This window comes from Scomber japonicus, chromosome 3 (genome assembly GCF_027409825.1).
Source record: "Scomber japonicus isolate fScoJap1 chromosome 3, fScoJap1.pri, whole genome shotgun sequence".
Classification (NCBI taxonomy): Eukaryota; Metazoa; Chordata; class Actinopteri; order Scombriformes; family Scombridae; genus Scomber; species Scomber japonicus.
This window is the reverse complement of record NC_070580.1, coordinates 37,936,152-37,960,388: the sequence shown is the minus strand read 5'-3', so window position 1 is coordinate 37,960,388 and position 24,237 is coordinate 37,936,152. Positions and strand designations below refer to the sequence as shown.

At 39.1% G+C, this 24,237-nt stretch overlaps 1 pseudogene; it reads right to left on the bottom strand.

The window, feature by feature from the left end:
• Positions 1 to 1,784: 1,784 nt before the first annotated feature.
• On the bottom strand, positions 1,785 to 20,672 carry LOC128355418 (E3 ubiquitin-protein ligase TRIM39-like; annotated as a pseudogene).
• Between the last annotated feature and the right edge of the window lie 3,565 nt (positions 20,673 to 24,237).

Below are 24,237 nucleotides of genomic sequence, written 5' to 3'. Positions count from 1 at the left end.
TCACTAGTGGTTTCATCAGTCAGGGAGCCAAATCATAACCTCAATCACCAATATTTCAATTAAATGAATAAAGTAATGAATAAATATTCAGTTTGCTTTGTGGAAAAGTAACTGTGGACAAGTCGCTTTGTAGTTTCAGCCTCTAATATTTATATTGTCAGTTTGCATTATATCATAGTTTCAATTGTCAATTTAAATGACTGATATATCTGCCTACATTGTTAAATAGCCTACTACTTTAATACTAAAGTAGCCTAATACTTCTACAAACAGAGTAATGTCATCATGAGTATGGATTCAGAAGAGCAATTTATATATTACAACTCAAAATGTCTTGAAAATAGTCGAATGAACGGGACATAATCCATTAGTCAGGGTGTGAACCACCGACTGTATAAAAGAAATGACCGTAACATCCATGACGTCACCCATTGGTTTGTGGACTGCTGCTCGGAAGCCAATAGTTTCTAATCTAAGCAGGGCCATCTTGAAAATTTCAGGTGCATTCTGGGAAAAATAAAAACACGGCTTCTACTTATATGGGCATGAGGCGGAGCCATGGGCGGAGCGGGAAGGTTGCTATGGTTACGAGGATTGGATCTGGAGGACATTGGTCAATCAACCTGTCAATCAGGACGTAGCCACGCCCTAATGCATACCCTGCTTTATCGTCACATATAAAATCAGGGAGGCCAAAATGTCCCAAATGAACATCATACTGCATTGAAGAAGGCTTTAAACTAGCGATTGAGACCATAAACACATTTTGAAAACGTTTACTGAGGTTAGAAATCAAGTGAGAAGTTGGTGAATTCTCCATTGACTTGTATAGAGACGGTCGCCCCCTGGTGGCCTTTTGATAGAATGCAGCTCTAACTTACTTCCTGGTTGGCTTCATTTCAGAAGACCAGAGCTCCCCACCTGGTTGCTACAGGTCTGCACCACTCGTAAGTTTTGTTTGTACCTGAGAGAAAATCCTGGCAGTATTCAATAAGATAACATGGAGCCCAGTTATGGAATAGACATTTGCATTTACTGATTCTCTCTTTGCCCAGATACAAAACTAAACTCAAAAATGCTCTGATTACTTTTTTTCTTTGTTTTGTATTTAATTTATAATTCTTTGGATTTACTATTTTACTGATGAATCGAACACAATCCTCTGAAACAGTAACATGATATAACAAACTATTAATCCAGATGACACTTTAAATATGTACAGAATTATAAACTGTCAACATTAGAAACCCAAATATATCCATGTAGTCTTGGTCAACAGGACACACATCTAACCAATCACCTCACACAATACTGAACAGTCCAGCAGTCCTTAAAGAAACATACACATCACTTTATGTACAAACTACAGACATCCATCACACCTGTTGTTTTGTTACAGAGACCTTCAGTAATCTTCATCATCAATAATAATTATCATGATCATCATCAATAATCATCATCATCAATAATCTTCATCATCATCATCATCAATAATCATCATCATCATCATCAATAATCTTCATCATCAATAATCATCACGATCGATAATCATCATCATCAATAATGTTCATCATCATCATCATCATTATCAATAATAGTCATCATCATCATCAATAGTCATCATCATCAATAATCATCATCATCATCATCAATAGTCATCATCATCATCAATAGTCATCATCATCAATAATCATCATCATCATCAATAGTCATCATCATCATCAATAGTCATCATCATCATCATCATCATCAATAGTCATCATCATCATCATCATTAATAATAATCATCATCATCATCATCATCGATTCACTGTCACAGAGACCTTCAGTGGAGAAATCTTGGGAGTTCATCATCATCATCATAAGTGTAAATGTATGGAAACAGTTTGTCAGTGAAAGTGTGTGTGAAGGTGTGTATGTGTGTGTTAGTATCAGGATCAGAGAACGACAGATTTCCTCTGTTCCAGTCCAGATTCACTCTGATCCTCTGGAGCTTCTTCTTCACTGAGAGAACAGTGCGGGGAGCTGGTGGTGAATATGATGAGTATTTATCATTACAGAACACTATTCTCCATAATCCAGACTGTATGATTCCCTTCCTCTGACCAGACTCTGATGACACACCCAGTTCCCAGTCTGTATTGTCTCCAACCTCGACATCCCAGCTGTGAGTCCCTGAGTTAAAGCCCTCAGAGCCCAGGACAGAGTAATAATAATAATCAAACCTCTCTGGATTATCAGGAAGCTGTTTCTCTCCTTCACATCTCACACTGGTCAGATCTTCAGACAGGATGAGTTTTAGACCATCAATCAATCAATCAATCAATCAATCTTTATTTGTATAGCGCCAAATCACAACAAAGTTATCTCAAGGCACTTTACACATAGAGCAGGTTCTAAACCAAACTCTTCAGGTTTTAACTTTAAAGAGACCCAACATTCCCACATGAGCAACAGTGGCGAGAAAAAACCAGACTCAGAAGTGGGCGGACATCTGCCTCGACCGGTTGGGGTTGAGAGGAGAGAAAGGAAGGATAGAGGAGAGAAGCACAATGAAAATCAACAATGAAGCTGGATGGTCCGGGACTGGAATCCGTCATCTGGACGTCTACAGGCCCAGATTACCTGTAAGACCAGAAAGCAGAGCCAGAAACCAGAAACCAGAAAGACAACTCGGGGGAAGAAGTTTAGACCAGCAGTGTTTGGATTCAGAATGACAGGAGTGTAGGAGACCATCTCCTTCATGTTGTTCCAGATGTTGAAGGCCAGGTTGCCCAGGTGTTTGGCCTGGTCTATCAGAGCTCCTGAGGGCAGCTGTGGATCATCCAGCAGGGGGCAGCGCTGGACTCTTTCCACTGCAGCCTTGTAGTTGTTCAGGAATGAGACGTCTTCAGCTCTGAGCTCCTCCTCTGTGGCTCTGACTGTGTGTGAAAGAGCTGCTATCTCTCTGCTCAGAGCCTCCATCTTCTCCTTCATCATCTGACTCTTCTGCTCCTCTTCCTCCCTCAGAGCAGCCATCCTGGCCTCCTCTTCCTCTTCTAGAAACTGGTGAAGCTTCTTAAACTGCTCCTTAATCTGCCTCTCTGTGTGTTGGGCCTGGACCTTAATGTGTTCTGCTGTTTGATCAAACTTCACTTTAACTTCTTCACAAACCTTTAACTTCTCCTTTAAGGGCTTCAGAGTTTCCTCAAGTTCCTTCTTGTGTTGTGGTGCAGCTTCATCGATGGGTATGAATCTGTGGTTGGTGTGTTTTTCTGAATCTCTGCAGACGAGACACACTGGCTGCTGATGGTCCAGACAGAAGAGTTTGAGTTTTTCAGAGTGCAGACTGCAGAGATCCTCTGAAGCTCTCTGATCTCTGTCCTGTAAGAAGGACTCACACAGGTTCTTTAACACCAGGTTTAGAGGTGGTTCAGTCCTTGAGGATCTTCTCTTACAAACTGGACACTCATGTGTTGGTTTCTCTCTCCACCAGCTCTTCAGACAGTCTTTACAGAAGCTGTGGCTACATGACAGAAGAACAGGATCTCTAAAGACCTCATGACAGACCGGACAGCAGAGATCCTCCTCTGATCTGGAAGCCATTTAGTCTCTGAGTGAAGCTGAAAACACAGCAGACAGAAAGTACAGTCAGTCATGGCTCCCCTCCCTCCTCTACTAACTTCTAGGGATGCAACGGTACAATGTGCCCACGGTTCGGTTTGCATCACGGTTTTTGGGACACAGTAACGATACAGTTTCTGTATCTTAATATTATTTTAACTCTAACATCCAGCAGGTTCTTTATGTTTTATATAATAACGAGGTTCAGTTGTTTTCATTATTTGAATCTGATGTTCATAACCACTGAACAGGGCTGCAGGTCTTTCACTATGAAGACGCTGCTTTCATTATTTATTCATGTTTTTCTGACTTGGTTGAAAACTGTTGTTGGACGGCAGCTGCAATAAACGGTTGTGTTTTAACTGATGAAGCAGCTTTTCATGCTGCTCCACTAACAAGCGATACAGCTGGGTGATGGTGACGTTAAGTGAGACACGTTGGATGTGTTACATGATGAGTAGCTGATAGTTGCAAACAGGGATGTAGTGGGCAGGGGAACGCTGTCTGCCCCCTTCTTTCAGCATGATTAAATAATAAAAAGATAATAATAATAATAAGTGTCAGGAGAAAGAAGGCAGGAGAACGAGACCTGCAGTAACTATTCTGACCCTTTGTAGTGATTCATTGGACTGTTTTGGAGTAGAAACCTCATGAAAAGCAAAACATCAAACCTAAATTACTCTGGTGTTTTTTATTATGGCAGCACCGTCTGCTCAGCTCTGATTACCGTTGGCCTTAACCCACTTCAGATTTAACATTGTGCATAGGTTATACAATGTGTGTGTGTGTGTGTGTGTGAGTCTAGGCCTGTATTATTGTGCAGTGGTATGATTTGTGTGTGAGGTTATGAGAAAGAAGCAACACAGCACACATTATAACTGTTGTTGGTGATGTTGATGTTTGTAACTGATTAGCTATAGTTTCTGTATCTGGCAAACTTTAAGCCTTGTGTGTGTACGGTATTTTTATGATGACATCATTAAAAACAGTGCAAAGCAATGTTTGCACACTGAGCTGTTTGTTGACATGTTTTTGTCCTTGTCATCGTACCCAAAGCTGAATCTAAAATGTTCCCACACGGTGGCGGTGTTTAGCTCAGTGGTAAGAGCACCCGCCCCATGTGCTGAGGCTACAGTCCTCATTGCAGGCGACCCCGGTTCATATCCCGCACTGAGCGGTCCTATCCTGCGTATCACTCCCCCTCTCTGCCTCCAGTTTCCTGTCTCTCTCTACTTGTCTGTCCATTAAAGGCAAAAAGCCCCAAAAAAATGTTCCCACACATTTAGATTCTGGTTCTGTTCCGCGTTGACTCCTCTTGGTCTCAGGTTGTTACCATCAGTGTTGGGCACGTTACTTTTTAAAAGTAATTAGTTATAGTTACAGTTACTTCTCCCAAAAAGTAACTGAGTTAGTAACTGAATTACTCCATTGTAAAAGTAACTAGTTACCAGGGAAAGTAACTATTGCGTTACTTTAAAAAATAATAATTTTTAAAAAAAGTATAAATATGTCTGTTCTGTGTTTTTGGCCACAAGTGTTGTAGTGGCGTGTGCCGTAGAGAGATGCTTCTTTAGGTTAGAGTTGCTTGTAACGGACGCTCTGATACATAATCTACATTTCACATGTATGTTCCCGCCTTTTACCTCAAGGAGATTAAAGTAGTGTCTGTACTTCCTGTTTAAAAACACAACCTTTTCCTCCGAACTCACCATCGCTGCAGCTTCTGCTAGTTTGTGGTTGTCCCGCCCCTCCCTTCTCCCGTTCACCTCTCCAAGAAAAAACAAAAAAACCCGGCTTTGCAGCGTTTGTGGCTGAGAGCAAAGTTGGATGAGAACAGGTTCGCTGAGTAGATTAGCTTCAGTTTGTAACGTGCCTCATTTAATTAAGTAACGTAACGGCGTTGTAACCATGGAAATAGTAATTAGTTACATTACCCGTTACTGAAAAAAGTAACGCCGTTATTCCCATCACTGGTTACCATCAGACCTTTACTTTCCCCTCTCTTCTCCTACATTTGCATGCAGAGCGCTGATAGGCTCCTGGGAAGTTCTGGTAGGCTGTGAAGACGATCTGCACAGAGCGGTAGAGAAAACACGTCTCTCTCTAATGGCTCTGATGAATGTTGCACTAAACCTAGATAGCGGATGAAGCCTGGATTTTCCGGTTATCCTGGCTGAATTTAGCCGTAATTCAGTTGCATGAATGCAGAGGGCATAAATTACCATGGAGATTTATTCTGTTACCATGGAGATTTATTCTGTGCGGCTAGCCTGCTCCAGACCAGACTAACAGCCAGGTTTAGTTAATCCTGGTGTTTTATTTATTCAGTCAGCTGAACTCTAACCCTAACCCTCACAATGATCATGACCTGCTCTGTCTTGATATATTGTGTAATTTGGGTGAGTTATATGATCTGTTTACTGCTGCCTTTGCATATATTGTGAAGGGAAGTGTGTTTATATAGCAGACAAGACGTTAAAACAGGAAGTCAGTTGTGGTTCCCTTCCTGCTGTACAAAGTTTCTTCACTTACTTTCACTTTGGTGTTTTTTCAGTCAGCAGCAGGTTGAAGTTGAATTATTTCACTGCTTCAGGACTTCAGTGCTCCCTGCTGTAACTGTCCTCCTGTTACTGTTAGCTGCTGCACAAACCTGAGAGTTAAAACAGTTTGATGTCATTCTGTCATCACAGAAAAGCAGAGCTGAGTAACAGGCTTCACTTCTCATTTAAAGCACAGAGAGAACAAACACACAGCTGCTGCAGTACCACATGAACTCACACACAGTATATATATACATGCAGGTGTATAAACAGCTGATTCATGTAGCTGCAGGACTCATCGTGTGTCGCTGTGTGAGCGGTCCGAGCAGAGCTGCTGTCTCTCAGCTTTAAACTGAATACCTCTTCCTCACTCAGCAGCCAATCAGCAACCAGCTTTCAAGAACAAACCAACCTCGATCGCTGCAATGTGATTGGACGATAGGAACCTCCAGAGAGAGGAAACCGATTTAATGATGATGTCACAGAGTTGAGACAAACGATTCAAACACAAAACTGTCTGATTCCAGTCAGATTACACATTTAACAATGTATTAATGATATATTGATGATATATTAACAATATATGACGTGTTAACGATGAGTCATTTAGTCTCTGAGTGAAGTTGAAAACCACATGCTAGACGTTAAAACAGGAAGTCAGTTGTGGTTCCCTCCCTGCTGTACAAAGTTTCTTCACTTACTTTAACTTTGGTGTTTTTTCAGTCAGCAGCAGGTTGAAGTTGAATTATTTCACTGCTTCAGGACTTCAGTGCTCCCTGCTGTAACTGTCCTCCCTCAGTTTAAGTCCCACCGTCTGTCTGCCTCCTTTCAGTCACAGCCGAACACTGACTTCCTGTTTCCTGTTTCCTCTCATATATAATGTAAGAGGTGGAGCTTTTTAGAGAAACACACAGCGCAACTGTTATGAGAAGAGAACAGGAAGCTCTGTCAGTGGGAGCGAGTCAATACTCTTGCTGGACAGACATACCCAGTTTACCTTTAGCTCACTGGAATCCCTTCAACACACCTATCTTACTGTACTGTGACAAGATCATCTCAACTCAAAGCTCCACTATTTCTTCCCATGGAAAAACCTCAATGACAGAGAGTATATTATATTGTATGTCTATTCTGGTCCATTATCACACCCAACATGGCACATACAGACACTTAGTCAGGACCCCTTGGTGTCACTTTTTAATGCACGTTATACGCACAACATAATCCATTAGTCAGGGTGTGAACTAGAGGGGAGCCGGGTGAAGCTTGGTTCTCTTCAATGATCCCATGAGCTCCTCTGATTTATGATTCTTTTCTTTCTTTTTTTGATTTGATTTGAAAATCTTTAATTTCCCTGAAGGGCAATTTGGTTTGCAACAGAAGTAACAACATGCATGTCTCACATGCCAACAACACAATGAATCTTACATAACAATATAAATAATACAAATCAATAAATATATACAGTCATCACAGTTTAACCGGTGTAACGTTCCCAACAAGCTCGCCTACAGCTTGTTTAGAAATCTAATGGCAGAAGGAACAAATGATTTAAGATACCTGTTTGATTTGTCTCTACAGGGGAAAGTATAGCTTCTCTTAGACGGGAGAAGCTGAAACTCTACATGAAGAGGATGGAGAGGGTTCAACAACATGACCTTTGCCCTCTGAGAGGCTCTATAGCTTGATACAGATATTTAAGATCATTCAGGTTAATACTAATTGTTTTTTGTCAGAGTTTGACCACATTCCTCAACTTGTTCTTATTTGAAATGCTGAAGTTACCAAAACCAACAGATCAAAGCAAACGTTAAAATGGACTCAATAAAAGATGAATAAAACATTTTGAGAAGCTTTTTGTCAACATTAAAACACCTCAGTTTCCTCAGATAAAACAACCTCTGATTTGCCTTTCTACAGATGGCATCTGAGTTGGTCTGAAAAGACAGTTTTAATATAACATTCACTCAGTCTGTGCACCAACTGGACATTATTCATTCCTCTGTTATGTGGCAGTCAGCATTCAGTGATGTCAGTAAGAAAGTGAGTTGACTCTGAAGACCAGAGACAGCAGCGTCTTCTGCCACAAATGTTAGTAACAGCTGCTGATGTTACAACTTACATCACTGAAAATATTAAGTACATGTTAATTATATTTAAGCATAAATAATATTTATTTAAACTAATTAAGTAGAGTCTACTTCATTTTTTCACAGACAGGAACATCACTGTTATGAAATGATGAAGTAAATCTTATCATTAAGAGAGTCGATTTTATTATACTTTTTTTATTTCAAAGTACTTAGTTGTATGAAATTATATTACTCATTATAATTATGTACATTTTGTTCATCTTCTATTGATAAATGTTGAATCTTTTTATACACCACAAATCATACAACTACAATACAATACAATAAAACTATGTATTTTGTCTTCAGTAAACATGAATTAATCTCCATTAAATGAATTAGCTCAGTTAACTGGCAAAACAGACAGACAGGGATTAGCCAATCACAAAAAAGTAGCTCAGTTTCTGCCCAGCGACAGGTTGCTAAGGCCCAGCTACGGTTGCTAAGGGCAGCTAAGGCCCTGCGGTTGCTACGGCAATGTGTGAGACTCTGCTTTGAAATTCTCAAACTCCCCCAGAATTTAGCTTCTGACAAGGTCCCGAACAATTGCAAACTGTGAGAAAACCGTAACTCCTGTCCAAAAACCGAAAACACTGTGAGAGACACAGAAGCCGGCAGATTCTGACAGTGTTTATTTTATTCAGATATTCCTTAAAATGAGCGAGTAAGCTCAGTGTGAACACAGAGTGAGATTCTTTTGAAAAAAAAAGACGATTACATTAGAGTCAATGAGGAGTGAGACAGGTATCGCTGCCAGTCTCTGCTCCCTCGTTTAAATTTTGTGCAGACCCCGCCTGTCAACTTCACATTTTATGAATCCCAACACCTATATCTACATTTTGACCAAATATTATTTGTCTCCTTTTTACGGTTTGGCCGTGAGCTGAGTTAAAAATAAAAATTAAGGTTATTATTTATTGCTTCTCTCACTCAAGCTAACTGCCGCTTCCACTCTAACTTAGAAGAAAAAGTGATTTCCACTCCTCGTTTGACTGCTCATAGTTTGAAAAGTTTACATGTTATGTAAAAATAGTTTGGTGTTTTGGAGAGAGCACAAGTTTTCCTCCGTTTTAAAGTTTGAATCACATTTCTGTGTGCAGGTATGAGAGAACTAGGTGACTCTGAAAAAAGGTGAAATTTTGTTAGTTTGAAAAGTTTACATGTTATGTAAAAACCAGGCGGGGAGTTCTGGTCCTCTGAAATGAGGCCAACGCTGAAGTAACTTAGAGCTGCATTCTATCAAAAGGCCACCAGGGGGCGACCATCTCTATACAAGTCAATGGAGAATTCACCAACTTCTCACTTGATTTCTAACCTCAGTAAACGTTTTCAAAATGTGTTTATGGTCTCAATCGCTAGTTTAAAGCCTTCTTCAATGCAGTATGATGTTCATTTGGGACATTTTGGCCTCCCTGATTTTATATGTGACGATAAAGCAGGGTATGCATTAGGGCGTGGCTACATCCTGATTGACAGGTTGATTGACCAACGTCCTCCAGATCCAGCCCCAACCATAGCAACCTCCCCGCTCCGCCCATGGCTCCGCCTCAGAGCACAAGGTTTCCTCCTTTAAACACATTTCTACGTGCAGGTATAAGAGAGCTAGGTGACTCCAAAAAAAGGTGAAACTTTTTTGGGTTTTAAAAAAAAATTCACATTCATTTCCAATGGAGAATTTTCCCGTTTTTTTTGGGAATAACTTTGGGAAAAATTGTGGTTGACCATATAAAATGTTTCATGTTTGTTAAATGTAAAATATTTAGTTTCTTAAGTTTGTACAAAGGTATTTATGTTGTTGTTAAATGACACTTAAATGGAGTAAAAAAAATAAGAGTTTGTTGATACTTTTAAAAAAACATCTAAAGACTAACTTTTATTCTCTGACGTGTATTTGAATCTGTTTTATTTGTTCTCTGATTTCTTTGGGTTTTAAATTTGTGCTTAAACTTTGTTCTATTTTGATTTTGCTCCTCTTAATGCTTGTATGTGCACACATGTGTCTGCCTTTGTGAACCACTTTGGTGCAAAGTCGGGTTGCTATATTAATAAAATAAACTTGAGACTTATGTAATTAAAGAGTTTAACTTGTTATTAACATCCAGCTGCTGCAGGTCTCTACATGTATTTATGTGTTATTACAGTAAAGCAGCAGCAGAGGGCAGTCTTTCTCCTGCTGCTGCAGCAGTAGAAACAGTATTCGGAGTTTAATTAAGTAAAAGTATTTATATAAACTATGTTAAAATACTTCAAATTAATGTATTACTGGTAAAAGTCCTGCACAGAAAATCCTACTTTGAAAGTGTTTAAGTATTAGCAGCAAAATGTTCTGCAAGTACCTCACTTCCTGTAATATTGTTGCTGCAGAAACGTTTTGTCAGAACTTTCTCCAATTCTTGTGATGCAACCGCTCCACTTGTTCTGAAGTGTAATGTACTAACTATTTTTAATATTAATATTCTTTAAATATCTACTTTTATTTTGTAAGTTGAAATACATGAGTACAGATTTAGCAGAAAGTTTCAAAGCATTATTTTTATTTGTAATTGTCAGGTACACCAATATTCACTAATATATATAAACTAATCAATAACTTATATTTACCGATGTAGCATACAGCTCCAGGACAGTATTCAATAAGAGAGTTAGTATCAGGATCAGAGAACGACAGATTTCCGACAGATTCAGTGATGTTTTTGTGTCCATGTGGTTTAGTCAAATTTAAAGATGTTAAAATGTGAAAATAAACGTATGAATAATTATTTGGTGCAAATGTGAATAAAACCAACAAAAATATTAAATGTACATTTTAACAAACCTGACGCTGCTTTTAAAACTAAGATATCACCATCATCAATAATAATAATCATCATCATCACCATCATCATCATCATCATCAATAGGCATCATCATCATCATCATCATCAATAGTCATCATCATCATCATCAATAATCATCATGATCATCATTATCACCAATAGTGATCATCATCAACAATAACCATCATCATCATCATCATCATTAAAAGTCATCATCATCATCATAAAGTCATCATCATCATCAATAATCATCATCATCATCATCATCATCAATATTCATCATCATCAATAGTCATCATCATCATCATCAACAATAGTCATCATCATCATCATCATCAATAATCTTCATCATCAATAATAATTATCATGATCAATAATCATCATCATCATCATCATCATCATCATCAAAAGTCATCATCATCATCAATAATCATCATCATCATCAATAGTCATCATCATCATCAAAATTCATCATCATCAATAATCATCATCATCAATATTCATCAATAATCATCATAATCATCATCATCATCAATAATCATCATCATCAATAATCATCATCATCATCATAAAAAGTCATCATCATCATAATCATCAATAATCTTCATCATCAATAATCTTCATCATCAATAATAATCATCATGATCAATAATCATCATCATCATCATCAATAATCATCATCATCATCATCAATAATCTTCATCATCATCATCAATAATCATCATCAATAATAATAATAATCATCATCATCATCAATAGTCATCATCATCATCATCATCAATAATCATCATCATCAATAATCATCATCATCATCAATAGTCATCATCATCAATAGTCATCATCATCATCATCAATAATCTTCATCATCATCATCATCAATAATCATCATCATCAATAATCATCATCATCATCATCATCAATAATCAACATCATCAAAAATCATCATCATCATCATCATCAATAATCAACATCATCAATAATTATCATCATCATCATCAATAATCATCATCATCAATAATCATAATCATCATCAATAATCATCATCATCAATAATCATCATCATCAATAGTCATCATCATCATCATCAATAATCTTCATAATCAATAGTCATCATCATCATCATCATCAATAGTCATCATCATCATCATCAATAATCATCATCATCATCAATAATCATCATCATCAGTAATCATCATCATCATCAATAGTCATCATCATCATCATCAATAATCATCATCATCATCAATAATCATCATCATCAATAATCATCATCATCAATAATCATCATAATCAATAGTCATCATCATCATCAATAGTCATCATCATCATCATCATCAATAATCTTCATAATCAATAGTCATCATCATCATCAATAGTCATCATCATCATCATCATCAATAATCTTCATCATCATCATCATCAATAATCTTCATCATCATCAATAATCATCATCATCATCATCATCATCAATAATCATCATCATCATCATCAATAATCTTCATCATCATCATCATCGATTCACTGTCACAGAGACCTTCAGTGGAGAAATCTTCAGTTTATCAATAGTGCAAATGTATGGAAACACTGTTTCAGTGAAAGTGTGTGTGAAGGTGTGTATGTGTGTGTTAGTATCAGGATCAGAGAACGACAGATTTCCTCTGTTCCAGTCCAGATTCACTCTGATCCTCTGGAGCTTCTTCTCCACTGAGAGATAAGTGGAGCGAGCTGGTGGTGACCATGCTGAGTATTTAAATTTATGGAACCATATTGTCCATAATCCAGACTCTATGCCTCCCTTCCTGTGAACAGACTCTGATAACACACCCAGTGACCAGTATTTACTGTCTCCAACCTCGACATCCCAGCTGTGAGTCCCTGAGTTAAAGCCCTCAGAGCCCAGGACAGACATGTTATAATTAAACCTCTCTGGATTATCAGGAAGCTGTCTCCTTCCTCTTCCTCTCACACTGGTCAGATCTTCAGACAGGATGAGTTTTAGACCAGCAGTGTTTGGATCCATAATGACAGGAGTGTAGGAGACCATCTCCTTCATGTTGTTCCAGATGTTGAAGGCCAGGTTGCCCAGGTGTTTGGCCTGGTCTATCAGAGCTCCTGAGGGCAGCTGGGTTAGCCCTAACCCTAACCCATCATCCAGCAGGGGGCAGCGCTGGACTCTTTCCACTGCAGCCTTGTAGTTGTTCAGGAATGAGACGTCTTCAGCTCTCAGCTCCTCCTCTGTGGCTCTGACTGTGTCTGAAAGAGCTGCTATCTCTCTGCTCAGAGCCTCCATCTTCTCCTTCATCATCTGACTCTTCTGCTCCTCTTCCTCCCTCAGAGCAGCCATCCTGGCCTCCTCTTCCTCTTCTAGAAACTGGTGAAGCTTCTTAAACTGCTCCTTAATCTGCCTCTCTGTGTGTTGGGCCTGGACCTTAATGTGTTCTGCTGTTTGATCAAACTTCACTTTAACTCGTTCACAAACCTTTAACTTCTCCTTTAAGGGCTTCAGAGTTTCCTCAAGTTCCTTCTTGTGTTGTGGTGCAGCTTCATCGATGGGTCTGAATCTGTGGTTGGTGTGTTTTTCTGAATCTCTGCAGACGACACACACTGGCTGCTGATGGTCCAGACAGAAGAGTTTGAGTTTCTCAGAGTGCAGACTGCAGAGACCCTCTGAAGCTCTCTGATCTCTGTCCTGTAAGAAGGACTCACACAGGTTCTTTAACACCAGGTTACAAGGTGGTTCAGCCTTTGAAGATCTTCTCTTACAAACTGGACACTCATGTGTTGGTTTCTCTCTCCACCAGCTCTTCAGACAGTCTTTACAGAAGCTGTGGCTACATGACAGAACAACAGGATCTCTAAAGACCTCACGACAGACCGGACACCAGAGATCCTCCTCTGATCTGGAAGCCATTTAGTCTCTGAGTGAAGCTGAAAACACAGCAGACAGAAAGTACAGTCAGTCATGGCTCCCCTCCCTCCTCTACTAACTTCTAGGGATGCAACGGTACAATGTGCCCACGGTTCAGTTTGTATCACGGTTTTTGGGCCACGGTAACGGTTCGGTTTCTGTATCTTTATTATTTTAACTCTAACATCCAGCAGGTTATTTGCCGTTTCTAGTTTGAATCAACAGCGCACTATTACTCACACTAGTAGAGGCAATATTAAATGTAAAAATAAGTAAAATCACAGATTTGGTCAAATCACAAAATGTCACTCCAGTTGGAAATAAATGTGTTTTAAAGTTATATCATGGTTCTCTGTTTGTTTGTAGCTTGTCTCATTTTTATTAGCCTGCATTAAAATACCACAGATACATTATCATTTAATAAGTCATAATTATATTTTTCATGGTCATCTGCAGTCATTATTAGCTTAGCTTACTGTCATATTGTTTTATGCAGACTGTGGTTCATACTGAGGTTGGAGGTTTGATGAATATTACTGCAGGTTTTTAGATGATTAGAAACAGCTGATGAAGCAAAGATGGATTTAATGAAGTCAGTGAGTGTAATATATAAAGTCCTATTCACATGTTTCTTTCTTCACAACAGCTTGCCCTTGTTTGGATGTTAACATGTTAGATGTAGAAGCTCTAATACTGAGAGGAGCTTTCTGTGCAGACTGCTGGGTCCCAAAGTTCAGCAGCGTGCAGCTCAGAGCCCTCACCATCCACACAAGATCTGTGTTTCGCTACGTTTCTTCATAAGAAGCATGTTCTTATATTCAGTTAGAGATGCTGGAAATCTGCATAAACACTCTGTTTACTGATCTACCAGATTTGGTAGGCCTTTGAAATCACTGGTGCATGTCTTCAACACCTTCCCTGACCTCTAAGTAATTCATTTACACATACATACACAGAGACAGAGAGGGAGAGAGAGTGAGAGAGAGAGAGAGAGAGAGAGAGAGAGAGAGAGAGAGAGAGAGAGAGAGAGAGAGAGAGAGAGAGAGAGAGAGAGAGAGAGAGAGAGAGAGAGATTTGCGCATATGGCTGTAAATTTTTGCACTGTTAAATGTTTGTAATTAGTCTTTCAGGCTTTTCCTCTCAGTTTAATTACATCAGACTTATTTCTCTTTTAACATTTATGTTTCAGCTCCTCATTAGTTTCCACTGGAAGCTGTTGCTCACTTGGTGAGAAGTGTGCAGCTCGTGTTTTTCCATGTCTGCATCAGTAAATCTGATTGATCGAGTGGTCTATTTAAGAAAGCCATGAACACACACTTAAATGAATGACTTAGACCTGGCTTCACATAGCTTCATATCCTCATCCTGGCCTGGTGAACATGCAACAGATTAAGCCAGAATGAACTGATGACACTTTGTCGAGCCTTGCCTTTTCAGTTATCCTGGATTTCTGAATCCTGCTCTTGTGTAGCAACCCTCTAGTCCTGAGTATCACTAAACGCACAACGTGCATGTACAAGGACCAAGAATTGAATATAAAAGTTTTATGACAGGTGTACCGAACTATCACGGGTCTTTTTTATGTATTGAACCGAACAGGATGGATTGAATCCCTCCTCTACTAACTTCACTGACATTTACTTTCAGTGTGACTCCAGTTTTTAGTCAAACTCACCTTCAGTGTGTGGAGAGTCAGCAGGTTGAAGCAGCAGAGTTCTAGTTTTCCACTTTTCTCTCCTGTAGCTGTACTCACTCAGAGGAAGTTGTTAGTTTGGTCTGAAGGTGAATCTGATGCTCTGTTTTTCAGTCTGTGTGTCTCTTTAGAGACCAACAATAAACTGTTTCCTGGTTTGTCTCAGGTGAGTCAGGTGAGGGGCGGAGCTTTGTCAGATCTCTTCTGATAAATGTTGTAGCTTCACAGTAACACAGGGGGTGTTTCAGTCCAAAGTTCAACAATACACCAACCATCAAGTTTAAAGACTAAAGATTAACAGATTTGATGTGATTTTATGTCTAAAGTACAGAACATCATGACCTGCATGAAGCTCAGAAAATAAACTCTCATTGGGCCAGATGCAAGAACATGTCTGTATTTTTTTTCTTAAATCCGTCATACCTTTTGTGTGAGGCTGAATTTATGATAACACTTTATATAACACTAGTATCACCATGAAACAGTCATAAATGACTTTCGTAAACATAATGAATCCCACTTTTTCTAAATGAACGTACATTCCTGAGAAGAGTAAATTAACATGAATGACTCTCAAAATACCATAAAAGGTCATGTGTCCAGCAGGTTGTAGAGAAGCTCCATTCATGAAAATGGCACCAAAGACTTAGATGAAGAACTTTATGAGCTCTCAGACTGAGGTCCTGCTCTCAGAAACAGATCAACAGAAACACAGATTGTTATTTAGTTAGTGGAATTAAAGATCCTGAAAAAGCCAAAGAAAGAGGAAAAAATGACCCATGCTGAAAACGCTGTCTCAGCTGTTGTGAAGACGTCACAGAGGTTAAAAAAAATTAATTATTTAACATGAATTAGATGCCAAAAACGTCTCACTAGTGGTTTCATCAGTCAGGGAGCCAAATCATAACCTCAATCACCTATATTTCAATTAAACAAATACAAGTAATGAATAAATATTCAGTTTGCTTTGTGGAAAAGTAACTGTGGACAAGTCGCTTTCAGCCTCTAATATTTATATTGTAAGTTTGCATTATATCATAGTTTCAATTGTCAATTTAAATGACTGATATATCTACCTACATTGTTAAATGGCTACTACTTTAATACTAAAGTAGCCTAATACTTCTACAAACAGAGTAATGTCATCATCATTATGGATTCAGTGCAATTTATATATTACAACTCAAAATGTCTTGAAAATAGCCGAATGAACGGGACATAATCCATTAGTCAGGGTGTGAACCACAGACTGTATAAAAGAAATGACCGTAACATCCGTGACGTCACCCATTGGTTTGTGGACTGCTGCTCGGAAGCCAATAGTTTCGGATCTAGGCAGCGCCATCTTGAAAATTTCAGGTGCATGCTGGGAAAAATAAAAAAAACGGCTTCTACTTATATGGGCATGAGGCGGGGCCATGGGCGGAGCTGGGAGGTTGCTATGGTTACGAGGGCTGGATCTTGAGGACATTGGTCAATCAACCTGTCAATCAGGACGTAGCCACGCCCTAATGCATACCCTGCTTTATCGTCACATATAAAATCAGGGAGGCCAAAATGTCCCAAATGAACATCATACTGCATTGAAGAAGGCTTTAAACTAGCGATTGAGACCATAAACACATTTTGAAAACGTTTACTGAGGTTAGAAATCAAGTGAGAAGTTGGTGAATTCTCCATTGACTTGTATAGAGACGGTGGTGGCCTTTTGATAGAATGCAGCTCTAAGTTACTTCCTGGTTGGCTTCATTTCAGATGACCAGAACTCCCCACCTGGGTACGACAGGTCTGCACCACTCGTAAGTTTTGTTTGTACCGAAGAGAAAATCATAAACACGAGATAACTGGTGAATGTGGCAAATCCTCGTAAATCACTCGAACACATGATTTAAGATCAAATCTGTGAGTACGAGTGTTTCTTGTATCTGGCCCATTGTGTAGATCTATGTTGCATATTTATATTGTGTATTTGGACTGAATATTGGCTATGATATACTTTTTATAGTGTGTGAGTTATTCAGGATATTTGTATATTTTATTGTGTGTGTATGTGCTTGTGTGTATTAATTGAGATGTTTATGACCACATGAATTTTCTCAGGTAGATAATGAAGTTTACTTTGATCTTAATGTAGTAAACTTAACTTTTCAACAGAGTGTAGTCCAGTTTAGGCCTGTTAACCTGTTTAACATTTCTTTTAATGACATTGTGTAATACACTGTACTTTATGTGGTTTAGCTTGTTATTAATATCCAGCTGCTGCAGGTCTCTACATGTATTTATGTGTTATTACAGTAAAGCAGCAGCAGAGGGCAGTCTTTCTCCTGCAGCTGCAGCAGTGGAAACAGTATTCAGAGTTTAATTAAGTAAAAGTATTAATATAAACTATGTAAAAATACTTCAAAATAATGTATTACTGGTAAAAGTCCTGCACAGAAAATCCTACTTTGAAAGTGTTTAAGTATTAGCAGCAAAATGTTCTGCAAGTACCTCACTTCCTGTAATATTGTGTTGCTGCAGAAACGTTTTGTCAGAACTTTCTCCAATTCTTGTGATGCAACCGCTCCACTTGTTCTGAAGTGTAATGTACTAACTATTTTTAATATTAATATTCTTCAAATATCTACTTTTATTTTGTAAGTTGAAATACAGTTGAAGTACAGATTGAGCAGAAAGTTTCAAAGCATTATTTTTTTTATTTGTAATTGTCAGGTACACCAATATTCAACTAAACTAATCAATAACTTATATTTACCAATGTAGCATACAGCTCCAGGACAGGATTCAATAAGATAACATGGAGCCCAGTTATGGAATAGACATTTGCATTTACTGATTCTCTCTTTGCCCAGATACAAAACTAAACTCAAAAATGCTCTGATGACTTTTTGTCTTTGTTTTGTATTTAACTTCTAATTCTTTGGATTTACTATTTTACTGATGAATCGAACACAATCCTCTGAAACAGTAACATGATATAACAAACTATTAATCCAGATGACACTTTAAATATGTACAGAATTATAAACTGTCAACATTAGAAACCCAAATATATCCATGTGGTCTTGGTCAACAGAACACACATCTAACCAACCACCTCACACAATACTGAACAGTCCAGCAGTCCTTAAAGAAACATACACATCACTTTATGTACAAACTACAGACATCCATCACACCTGTTGTTTTGTCACAGAGACCTTCAGTGGAGAAATCTTTAGTGGGAGTTTATCATCAGTGTAAATGTATGGAAACAGTGTGTCAGTGAAAGTGTGTGTGAAGGTGTGTATGTGTGTGTTAGTATCAGGATCAGAGAACGACAGATTTCCTCTGTTCCAGTCCAGATTCACTCTGATCCTCTGGAGCTTCTTCTTCACTGGGAGAACAGTGGAGGGAGATGATGGTGAATATGCTGAGTATTTATCATTATAGAACTGTATTCTCCATAATCCAGACTGTATGCGTCCCTTCCTCTCAACAGACTCTGATAACACACCCAGTAACCAGTGACCACTGTCTCCAACCTCGACATCCCAGCTGTGTCCCTGAGTTAAAGCCCTCAGAGCCCAGGACAGAGTAATAATAATCAAACCTCTCTGGATTATCAGGAAGCTGCTGTTTCTCTCCTTCACATCTCACACTGGTCAGATCTTCAGACAGGATGAGTTTTAGACCATCAATCAATCAATCAATCAATCTTTATTTGTATAGCGCCAAATCACAACAAACTTATCTCAAGGCACTTTACACATAGAGCAGGTTCTAAACCAAACTCTTCAGGTTTTAACTTTAAAGAGACCCAACATTCCCACATGAGCAACAGTGGCGAGAAAAAACTCCCTTTTAACAGGAAGAAACCTCAGAACCAGACTCAGAAGTGGGCGGACATCTGCCTCGACCGGTTGGGGTTGAGAGGAGAGAAAGGAAGGATAGAGGAGAGAAGCACAATGAAAATCAACAATGAAGCTGGATGGTCCGGGACTGGAATCCGTCATCCGGACGTCTACAGGCCCAGATTACCTGTAAGACCAGAAAGCAGAGCCAGAAACCAGAAACCAGAAAGACAACTCGGGGGAAGAAGTTTAGACCAGCAGTGTTTGGATTCAGAATGACAGGAGTGTAGGAGACCATCTCCTTCATGTTGTTCCAGATGTTGAAGGCCAGGTTGCCCAGGTGTTTGGCCTGGTCTATCAGAGCTCCTGAGGGCAGCTGTGGATCATCCAGCAGGGGGCAGCGCTGGACTCTTTCCACTGCAGCCTTGTAGTTGTTCAGGAATGAGACGTCTTCAGCTCTCAGCTCCTCCTCTGTGGCTCTGACTGTGTGTGAAAGAGCTGCTATCTCTCTGCTCAGAGCCTCCATCTTCTCCTTCATCATCTGACTCTTCTGCTCCTCTTCCTCCCTCAGAGCAGCCATCCTGGCCTCCTCTTCCTCTTCTAGAAACTGGTGAAGCTTCCTAAACTGCTCCTTAATCTGCCTCTCTGTATGTTGGGCCTGGACCTTAATGTGTTTTGCTGTTTGATCAAACTCCACTTTAACTTCTTCACAAACCTTTAACTTCTCCTTTAAGGGCTTCAGGGTTTCCTCAAGTTCCTTCTTGTGTTGTTGTGCAGCTTCATTGATGGGTCTGAATCTGTGGTTGGTGTGTTTTTCTGAATCTCTGCAGACGACACACACTGGCTGCTGATGGTCCAGACAGAAGAGTTTGAGTTTCTCAGAGTGCAGACTGCAGAGAGCCTCTGAAGCTCTCTGATCTCTGTCCTGTAAGAAGGACTCACACAGGTTCTTTAACGCCAGGTTAAGAGGTGGATCAGTCCTTGAAGATCTTCTCTTACAAACTGGACACTCATGTGCTGGTTTCTGTCTCCACCAGCTCTTCAGACAGTCTTTACAGAAGCTGTGGCTACATGACAGAAGAACAGGATCTCTAAAGCCCTCATGACAGACCGGACAGCAGAGATCCTCCTCTGATCTGGAAGCCATTTAGTCTCTGAGTGAAGCTGAAAACACAGCAGACAGAAAGTACAGTCAGTCATGGCTCCCCTCCCTCCTCTACTAACTTCTAGGGATGCAACGGTACAATGTGCCCACGGTTCGGTTTTTGTATCTTAATATTATTTTAACTCTAACCTCCATCAGGTTGTTTGCCGTTTCTACTTTCTACAGCGTACTATTACTCACACTAGTAGAGGCATTATTAAATGTAAAAATAAGTAAAAGCACAGATTTAGTCAAATCACAAAACGTCACTCCGGTTGGAAATAAATGTGTTTTAAAGTTATATCATGGTTCTCTGTTTGTTTGTAGGCTGCATTAAAATACCACAGATACATTATCATTTAAAAAGGTATAATTATATTTTTTATGATCATCTGCAGTCATTATTAGCTTAGCTTACTGTCATATTGTTTTATGCAGACTGTGGTTCATACTGAGGTCGGAGGTTTGATGAATATTACTGCAAGTTTTTAGATGATTAGAAACAGCTGATGAAGCAAAGATGGATTTAATGAAGTCAGTGAGTGTAATATATAAAGTCCTATTCACATTTTTCTGTCTTCACAACAGCTTGCCCTTGTTTGGATGTTAACATGTTAGATGAAGAAGCTCTAATACTGAGAGGAGCTTTCTGTGCAGACTGGTGGGTCCCAAAGTTCAGCAGCGTGCAGCTCAGAGCCCTCACCATCCACACATGATCTGTGTTTCACTACGTTTCTTCATAAGAAGCATGTTCTTATATTCAGTTAGAGATGCTGGAAATCTGCATAAAGGCTCTGTTTACTGTTCCACCAGATTTGGTAGGCCTTTGAAATCACTGGTGCATGTCTTCAACACCTTCCCTGACCTCTAAGTAATTCATTTACACATACATACACAGAGACAGAGAGAGAGAGAGAGAGAGAGAGAGAGAGGGGGAGAGAGAGTGAGAGAGAGAGAGAGAGAGAGAGAGAGAGAGAGAGAGAGAGAGAGAGAGAGAGAGATATTTGCGCATATGGCTGTAAATTTTTGCACTGTTAAATGTTTGCAATTAGTCTTTCAGGCTTTTCCTCTCAGTTTAATTACGTCAGACTTATTTCTCTTTTAACATTTATGTTTCAGCTCCTCATTAGTTTCCACTGGAAGCTGTTGCTCACTTGGTGAGAAGTGTGCAGCTCGTGTTTTTCCATGTCTGCATCAGTAAATCTGATTGATCGAGTCTATTTAAGAAAGCCATGAACACACACTTAAATGAATGACTTAGACCTGGCTTCACATAGCTTCATATCCTCATCCTGGCCTGGTGAACATGCAACAGATTAAGCCAGAATGAACTGATGACACTTTGTCGAGCCTCACCTTTTCAGTTATCCTGGATTTCTGAATCCTGCTCTTGTGTAACAGCCCTCTAGTCCTGAGTATCTCTACATGCACAACGTGCACGTACAAGGACCAAGAATTGAAAATAAAAGTTTTATGACAGGTGTACCGAACTATCACGGGTCTCTTTTATGTATTGAACCGAACAGGACGGATTGAATCCCTCCTCTACTAACTTAACTGACATTTACTTTCAGTGTGACTCCATTTTTTAGTCAAACTCACCTTCAGTGTGTGGAGAGTCAGCAGGTTGAAGCAGCAGAGTTCTAGTTTTCCACTTTTCTCTCCTGTAGCTGTACTCACTCAGAGGAAGTTGTTAGTTTGGTCTGAAGGTGAATCTGATGCTCTGTTTTTCAGTCTGTGTGTCTCTTTAGAGACCAACAATAAACTGTTTCCTGGTTTGTCTCAGGTGAGTCAGGTGAGGGGCGGAGCTTTGTCAGATCTCTTCTGATAAATGTTGTAGCTTCACAGTAACACAGGGGGTGTTTCAGTCCAAAGTTCAACAATACACCAACCATCAACTTTAAAGACTAAAGATTAACAGATTTGATGTGATTTTATGTCTAAAGTACAGAACATCATGACCTGCATGAAGCTCAGAAAATAAACTCTCATTGGGCCAAATGCAAGAACATGTCTGTATTTTTTTTCTTAAATCCGTCATACCTTTTGTGTGAGGCTGAATTTATGATAACACTTTATATAACACTAGTATCACCATGAAACAGTCATAAATGACCTTCGTAAACATAATGAATCCCACTTGTTCTAAATGAACGAGCGTTCCTGAGAAGAGTAAATTAACATGAATGACTCTCAAAATACCATATAAGGTCATCTGTCCAGCAGGTTGTAGAGAAGCTCCATTCATGAAAATGGCACCAAAGACTTAGATGAAGAACTTTATGAGCTCTCAGACTGAGGTCCTGCTCTCAGAAACAGATCAACAGAAACACAGATTATTATTTAGTTAGTGGAATTAAAGATCCTGAAAAAGCCAAAGAAAGAGGAAAAATGACCCATGCTGAAAACGCTGTCTCAGCTGTTGTGAAGACGTCACAGAGGTTTAAAAAAATTAATTATTTAACATGAATTAGATGCCAAAAACGTCTCACTAGTGGTTTCATCAGTCAGGGAGCCAAATCATAACCTCAATCACCAATATTTCATTTAAACAAATACAAGTAATTAATAAATATTCAGTTTGCTTTGTGGAAAAGTAACTGTGGACAAGTCGCTTTCAGCCTCTAATATTTATATTGTAAGCTTGCATTATATCATAGTTTCAATTGTCAATTTAAATGACTGATATATCTGCCTACATTGTTAAATAGCTACTACTTTAATACTAAAGTAGCCTAATACTTCTACAAACAGAGTAATGTCATCATGATTATGGATTCAGTGCAATTTATATATTACAACTCAAAATGTCTTGAAAATAGCCGAATGAATGGGACATAATCCATTAGTCAGGGTGTGAACCATAGACTGTATAAAAGAAATGACTGTAACATCCATGACGTCACCCATTGGTTTGTGGACTGCTGCTCGGAAGCCAATAGTTTCTAATCTAGGCAGCGCCATCTTGATATTTTCAGGTGCATACTGGGAAAAATAAAAACAATCAATCAATCAATCAATCAACCTGTCAATCAGGACATAGCCACACCCTAATGCATACCCTGCTTTATCATCACATATAAAATCAGGGAGGCCAAAATGTCCCAAATGAACATCATACTGCATTGAAGAAGGCTTTAAACTAGCGATTGAGACCATAAACACATTTTGAAAACGTTTACTGAGGTTAGAAATCAAGTGAGAAGTTGGTGAATTCTCCATTGACTTGTATAGAGACGGTCGCCCCCTGGTGGCCTTTTGATAGAATGCAGTTCTAAGTTACTTCAGCGTTGGCCTCATTTCAGAGGACCGGAGATCCCCGCCTGGGTACGACAGGTCTGCACCACTCGTAAGTTTTGTTTGTATCGAAGAGAAAATCCTAAATACAAGATAATTAGTGAAAGCGGCAAATCTTCGTAAATCACTCAAACACATGATTTAAGAACAAATCTGTGAGTACGAGTGTTTCTTGTATCTGGCCCATTGTGTAGATCTATGTTGCATATTTATATTGTGTATTTGGACTGAATATTGGCTATGATATACTTTTTATAGTGTCAGTTATTCA